Source organism: Colobus angolensis, unplaced genomic scaffold (assembly GCF_000951035.1).
Source record: "Colobus angolensis palliatus isolate OR3802 unplaced genomic scaffold, Cang.pa_1.0 Scaffold383, whole genome shotgun sequence".
Taxonomy (NCBI): domain Eukaryota; kingdom Metazoa; phylum Chordata; class Mammalia; order Primates; family Cercopithecidae; genus Colobus; species Colobus angolensis.
In genome coordinates, this window is record NW_012117188.1 from 1,555,495 (window position 1) to 1,563,288 (window position 7,794).

Below are 7,794 nucleotides of genomic sequence, written 5' to 3' on the forward strand. Positions count from 1 at the left end.
TTTATGCCATTCTCCTGCCTCAGCCTCCCGAGTAGCTGGGACTACAGGCGCCTGCCATCTCGCCCGGCTAGTTTTTTTTTGTATTTTTTAGTAGAGACGGGGTTTCACCGTGTAGACCAGGATGGTCTCGATCTCCTGACCTCGTGATCCACCTGCCTCCCAAAGTGCTGGGATTACAGGCTTGAGCCACCGCGCCCGGCCTAACGTTTTCTTTTATTTACCAGTTCCCCAATAATTTTTTGTGTGTCCTAAAAACTTTCCATGTGTACAATGAGTTATTTTGTAGCATCACTATGGATTTTCATGTATTTAATATGTTTCTATTTTCAGCTATATGGAGGAAACAGCAGAGAAGGGCAAATTTTAAAAGTGGGAGAAAACTGGTATGCATATTTTCAACCAAGTGAAAACATCAAGGAGGTTAAAGTAATCAACTGGGTCAAACACTGGTAAGAGGTCAAACAAGGTAAGATTAGGACTTGAAGTTGGAAGTTGGTAACCATACATTTAAAGTGAGGTCAGTGGGTATGGTGGGATGTGTTTTTTGTTGTTGTTGTTGTATTTGTTTGTTTGTTCATTTTTGTTTTGAGATAGAGTCTTGCTTTGTCACCCAGGCTGAAGTACAGTGGCGTGATCTTGGCTCACTGCAATCTCTACCTCCTGGATTCAAGTGATTCTCCTGCCTCAGCCTCCCAAATAGCTGGGATTACACGTGCACACCACCATGCCCAACTATTTTGTATTTTTAGTAGAGACAGCATTTCACCATTTTATTTCAGTGCTCTAAAATTATCCTAGTCTGCATGCAAAAATGAGTAAATTTCCCATAAACAAAAGTAGAGTTAGTGCTGTTGGCTATTTTGCTGTTTCACTTTTACAGTAGTACTAGAGAAGAGAATAAACCCAGGCCTATGGGGAAGAGGAATGTTTATTTATGGAAGTAAGAGCAGGGTGGTGGTGTTTGGATTAAAAGAGAATGGAAGGGAAACCCAAAGGGTAGTTTTAGGGGGAACCTGGTTGGGAAGGAGAAGTCACTCAATTTTTCACCTCTATTCAGTTTACCAGTTTTGTCTTCTGTTGTTGAACTGGACATTTCACTTCTTTTTATTTGCTTGTTATTTAGTTTTTTATTTCATAATCATAAACTTAACTCTGCAATTCAGCTAGGCATGGAAGGGAACAAGGAAAACATGGAACCCAAAGGGAACTGCAGCGAGAGCACAAAGACTATAGGATACTGCAAGCAAATGGGTTGGAGGGGCCCTCTCCTGAGCTACAGAAGGAATGGTCTGGTGGTTAAGATAAAACACAAGTCAAACTTGCTAGAATTGTCCACAGTCAGCAATGGTGGTCTTCTTGCTGGTCTTGCCATTCCTGTATCCAAAGTACTCCATAACCTCCACAATATTCATGCCTTCTTTCACCTTGCCAAAGACCACATGCTTGCCATCCAACCACTCAGTCTTGGCAGTGCAGATGAAAAACTGGGAACAATTTGTGTTGGGCCCAGCATTTGCCATGGACAAGATGCCAGGACCTGTATGCTTTAGGATGAAGTTCTCATCATCAAATTTCTCCCCATAGATGGACTTGCCACCAGTGCCATTATGGCATGTGAAGTCACCACCCTGACACATAAACCCTGGAATAATTCTGTGAAAGCAGGAACCCTTATAACCAAATCATTTCTCTCCACTGCTCAGAACACGAAAGTTTTCTGCTGTCTTTGGAACGTTGTCTGCAAACAGCTCAAAGGAGATGCAGCCCAAGGGCTTGCTGTTGACAGCAATGTCAATGTCGAAGAACATGATGGGGTTGACCATGGTTGATAGTACAGGACTTCTGGCAGCGGCAGCGTCTGCAAAGCCCATTTCACTCTTAAAATGCATTCTTGAATAAAACAATCTCACATGGGTGTCTACTTCAGTAATGTTTCCTTGGGAAGCCAGGCCATTAAATATGCCTCTCTGCTTACTTCATGTGCCTCAGTATTCTTCCCCTGCAGGAGGAATCCTCAACAATTCACTCTGGGTTAAAATTTGCTTCAGGGTGCTTTCAAAAATAGAATGACTTAGGTCAATCTTGCCTTTTGAAATGCTCCAAATGAGACATGTTCCCTGTATCTGAAAAGTCTTTGACTGGGTAGGACAGCCACAGGAAAAACCTTTTAAATATTGACAAGTTTAAGTATTAATAAGCCCATTTCATGCATCACTCTAGTGCCCCTCCTCAGTTTTTTTTGATCAGCCAATATCTCTCCCAATCACAGAGCAAAATCATAAACGACATGTTAGTATTCTGAATCCAGTGCTTTTTAAAAAGTGTGTTATAATCTAATAGTGTTTGTCAGGAACTCAACATTGGTTGGGCATTTGAAAATCAATCAATGTTATTCCCCACGTTAACAGCAGAAAAAAATATATAATAATCTCAGTAGATACCAAAAAAGTTTTAATTCAACGCTGTATCTTATTAATGCAAAAATCATCTCAGCAAATTAGAAACAGTGAATTCCCTTAATTTGATACATGATATCTATAAGAGATGTACACGTAACATCTCACCAAATTGTAAAATATTAAAATACTGAAAACTAACAATTTCTTATTGAAATAGGAAAACTGCCAATAACTGTACCCATTCTCTCACCCCCTGCCCCACGCTTTTACCACCGCATCCAATAAAAACCCAAGGAGTTTCAATAGTGCCTTCTGGAATGATAAAATTTTCACCATAATCCTATCACCGCCCAAAGCAATTAGCAAGGTAAATAAGTGTTAGTCCCCACATGATTGGTTTCTGGTATCCGACTTCCTGTACAAGACAGAATGCTATAAAAACCTACAGTCAGGGATGAACTGAGCCATTTGCTCTTTTCCTAGACTAGTTATGTGGCTGAGGCGGTCAAGCCTTGGGAAGCTGAAGCTATGGAGTTCCATCCATCAACCATGGAAGAGCTGTCTTGGAGACAGGCAGGTCCAGAGGCCTACATGCCATGACACCTGAACCGAGAGCAAGCCTGAGCCTGGGCACTGGATAACTTCCCTGTGCTGAGCCGCCACTCCTGCCAATGCCATCAGCTCTGCGGGAGCTCTGCTGCACGCTGGCTGCTGCACGGCACCTGCACAGGACACAGAGCCCTTCCCAGAGATGAGAGGGGCCAAAAACGCCCTCGAGACTCCCATGTACAGTAGTCAATGGCTGAAACCACAAACAGGCTCCAGTCGCCTCAAGAAGACACAGATGCTACCGACGGTGGGGTCCAAAGCGTCCTGAACCAGCCTGGAGATACCAGCGCCTGCGGAGGTAGAAGGACACACGCCTAGGGCGCCCTCTGCAGACCAGGCCGCCCCCGGAAGCTGCTGAAACTCCACGATTCCATCAGGAAGAAACCCTGAAAGGAGAGAAACCCCAGCCTTTCTGCAGACCTGCGGCACGCCCCGCTTAACTGCTGCCTGGGAAGGTGTCCGAGGCATCCCAGTGGGGACCCTCTTGCCGTCCCTGCAGACATTTGCACTGGAACTGTGCCCTGCACGCATAAGAGCCTTGAGGTCTCTGCTGTGGAGATCAGAACGTCCTAAACATTTTTCATTTAGAAAAACTCTCTTCATGGAATGAATAATGTGTAATATGCTTAGGAACTGTTCTTTTTAGATCTACTCAAAATTGCTATGGTTCCTCCATTGAAAGTGGACACTCACTTTGATTAAAGCCTTTCCCTTATCCTCCACCTGTGGAATTGATTTTGAGCTAGTAAATCAAGATTGGTATAAATGGGCTGGGCGCAGTGGCTCAAGCCTGTAATCCCAGCACTTTGGGAGGCCGAGGCAGAAGGATCACGAGGTTCGGAGATCGAGACCATCCTGGCTAACACGGTGAAACCCCATCTGTACTAAAAATACAAAAAATTACCCGGGCTTGGTGGCAGGCGCCTCTAGTCCCAGCTAGAGGCTGAGACAGGAGAAAGGCGTGAACCGGGAGGTGGAGCTTGCAGTGAGCCGAGATTGTGCCACTGCGCTCCAGCCTGGGCGACAGAGAGAGAGACTCTATCCCTCAAAAAAAAAAAAAGATTGGTATGGATTGGTATAAATGGGCCTGAAGCAGACAGAAAGGGGACAGGGATCCAGCTCAGGGCTCTTTTTTTTTTTTTTTTTTTTTTTTTTGAGATGGTGTCTTCCTGGGTCGCCCAGGCTGGCGTGCAGTGGCGCGATCATGCTTTAGTCTAAATTCCAGGGGGCCTTTGAGGAGCTGTGAATACTAACAACGTGGGAGGGGACGGCTGGGTGGATCACTTGCTGGAGTTGCTTCAGAACTGACCCGTGGCCCTCCATATGAAGTCAGGGAACAGGCATTAACAGTGTTCTTTAAATCAGGGGTCCCCAGCATTTTTGGCACCAGGGACTGGTTGTGTGGAAAACAATTTTTCCATGGGTGGCGGGTGGGGAGACAAGGATGGTTTTAGGATGAAGCTGTTCTACCTCAGGTCATGAAGCATCAGATTCTCAGCAGGACGTCGCAAGTTCACAATAGGGTTGGCGCTCCTATGTCTTGGCTGATCTGACAGGAGGCGGATGCTCGCTTGCCTGCCACTCACCTCCTGCTGTGCTGTAGGGTTCCTAAAGGGCCACTAGACCCGAACTGATCCGCTGCCTGGAAAGTTAGGGACCCCTGCTTTAAACGTTACATTGTAATAAGGGGTGGAGGCTGGGGTTGGGATGTCCTTAGGGTGGAATCGATGGCGCCTGTGCACTGCAAAGTATTTTGGGGTGTAATGGGTGGAGTGGGGCAGGTGTAGCCTTTTAATCTAATTGTTCCCTGTGCTGCCCACACATCTCTCAGACTGCCTGCACCATCAAGATCTGGACTTCAGAGCACGTCTTTGACCACTTGTGGGAAACTGTTACAACAGTTGCAATGCACAAATACCCAAACCCTATGAACCTGAGCATGGTGCGGGTTGATGTGTTGGAGAGACATATAAAATCCCTCTGGAGAGCTGCACAGCCACAGGTTTCTCGGCAAACAGTGAGAACTGCAAGACTTTTATTGGTGCAGCAAAAAACAAAACACATGTGCTAGAATATTCTGTAGTTAATCCTGTAGAGAAGAGAAAACAATGGAACTTAAATCTACTAGTATTTCACTTACAAATATGGTTTCAGTAGATGAGAGAGTTATATGCAAACCACATCATCAGTACCCAGAAAAAAAAAAAAACTATTTTGACTCAAGAAGCTATTATCACTGTGAAAGCAGTCAGTCTCAGCAGCTACCCTGAAGGACCCATGGCACGAACGATATCTTCAAATGCTAATAAAGGGCAAGAAACACTGGAATGGGTCATACATAAATTACATGTTAAAAAAAGAAGTATGGACAGCTTCCACAAGAGGAAGCATAAGAACTCTGGTGGCGGCTGCAGCAGCCTTTGTAGAGAATTGATAATGAACGTGTGTAGACAAGTACCCCACGTCTCTCCAAGCTTGCAATATATTTATTTAAAAAATACAAATATGTTTTAAGTAGAATTTTTTTAAGTAGGCTGATATAAGACAGTGACTTTAGATCAAAGAGATGCATGGCTTCTAATAAAAGGGATCATCTGAAATTAGTGTTGTTTGAAATGATTGGCTAATTTTGAGGATTCCAGTATTTATGTAAAAATTTAACTCTTTTTTTTGAAAGAAATTCTTTTTAACATTTATTTTAAGTTTGGGGTACACTTGCAGGCTTGCAGTTTGTTATTTCAGTAAACTTGTGTCATGGGGGGTTGTTGTACACGTTATTGTATCACCCAGGAATAAGGCCTAGTACCCAGTAGTTATTTTTTCCTGATGCTCTCCCTCCTTTCACCATCCAGCCTTCAATCAGCTCCAGTATCTGTTGTTCCCCTCTTTGTGTCCATGTGTTCTCATTATTCAACTCTGGCTTATTAGTGAGAATATGCAGTATTTGCATTTCTTTTTCTGCATTAGTTTCCTGAGGATAATGGCCTCCAGCTCTGTCTATGTTCCTGCAAGAGGCATCGTCTTGTTCTTTTTTATGGCTGCATAGTATTCCATGGTGTATATGTACCGTATTTTCTTTATCCAGTCTACCATTAATGATCAGTTAGGTTGATGTCATGTCTTTGCTATTACATGAATGTTTATGTACAATGAACATACACATGTATGTATCTTTATGATACAACAATTTATATTCCTTTGGTGCAAACTCAGTAATGGGATTACTGGATCAAATGGTATTTTGGGGTTTTTTTTTTTGTTTCTTTGTTTGTTTTGGTCTTTGAGGAATCACCACACTGTTTTCCACAATGGTTGAACTAATTTATACTCTCACCAATAGTGTATAAGCAAAATTTTAACTTTTTTTAAAAAGTACCTGAGAGCTTGCATTGACATTGAATCAACGTAATGTAGACTTTTAAAGCTTTTTACACATTGGAACTCTACCTGGCTTTTGTCCAACCACAGAACAAGGCAGAGCTATCTCTTATGTACACATAATTGTTCTGCTTAGATTCCTCTTCTTATAAAACCACACTCCTGCTCCTCTAATAGCCCATTATTCCATTAGCCAATTAACCATTAATCCATAAATGGATTAAGACATCAAAAGGACAGAGCCCTCAAGATCAAAAGGACAGAGCCCTCAAGATCAAAAGGACAGAGCCCTCAAGATCTTAAAGGCCCCATCAATATTGTAACATTGGGGATTAAGTTTCAACACGAGTTTCAGAAGGGACAAACATTCAAACCACAACGTCCTTGAATGCCAATTAATTGTAAAAAGAAATTAATTGTTATCTTAGATAATGTGATGGTTATTTCAACTTGAACCCTTTTAAAGGTCTAGGGGATAAAGGCGCTATTAATGCAGCCCCGACTTTGGCTCCCTCAGGGCTGCTTCTGTGTGCAACACCTAGGTTAGATTATCTACTAAGGGTCTCTCTGGGCTGGCCAATCTGAAAGCAATATGGAATTGTGTAATCCAAGGGCTCCTGAACACAGAGGAGAAAGTGTTTCATTCAGTCTCACAGCAGGAGACACCAGTTTACACTTTTACACTCTTCTTGCCAATTGGGTGGTCCTAATCAGATAATAGGAAGCTGAGTGATGACATTAATTCTAAGAGCAAATTATAACACAGGATGGAATTAGTGGGATTAACATAAAACCCTAACATCTAGGCCAAGGTGGGCAGATCATCGTGACTGTAATGTAAATGGTGAGCTGAGCAAGAAGACACGAGGCAGATGAGAACAAAGGTATCCTTTATTGGGCTGGCCGGGGAGGTTCACCGGTCCTCTAGGGGGAGGGCCCAGGAAGTCGCGCTCCGGGCGGGTATTGGGGGGCCTTTTATAGGGAGAGGTAGGTGGGGTTTGTAGGTTTCGGTTTTCCTGAGTTAGGTTTTGATTTCTGGGGAATGACGTGTCCAGAAGCTTGCGCAGAGTGGGGGTTCTTTGGCCGGTGTGGGCTTTTTTCGCGCTGAGAGTCTTAGCAGGAAGTGAAGGGCGGGGAGTCCTAACAAAGGGCCTGCCATGCCGGGTGATACCGCCATGCTGGGTCTAGATTGCTGCCTAACATTGACCATCCTGGCCAACGTGGTGAAACCCCATCTCTACTGAAATACAAAAAATTAGCCAGGTGTGATGGCAGTCGCATGTAGTCCCAGATACTCAGGAGGCTGAGGCAGGGGAATCGCTTGAACCCCGGAGGCAAAGGTTGCAGTGAGCCGAGATCACACCATTGCACTCCAGCCTGGCGACAGAGCAAGACTCCTTCTAAAAAA

At 43.9% G+C, this 7,794-nt stretch overlaps 2 pseudogenes; one reads left to right on the forward strand and one right to left on the reverse strand.

Annotated features, from left to right (window-relative positions):
- Positions 1-1,322: 1,322 nt before the first annotated feature.
- On the reverse strand, positions 1,323-1,865 carry LOC105520634 (annotated as a pseudogene).
- A 2,870-nt stretch (positions 1,866-4,735) lies between these two features.
- LOC105520658 lies at positions 4,736-5,442 on the forward strand (annotated as a pseudogene).
- The last annotated feature ends 2,352 nt before the right edge of the window (positions 5,443-7,794 follow it).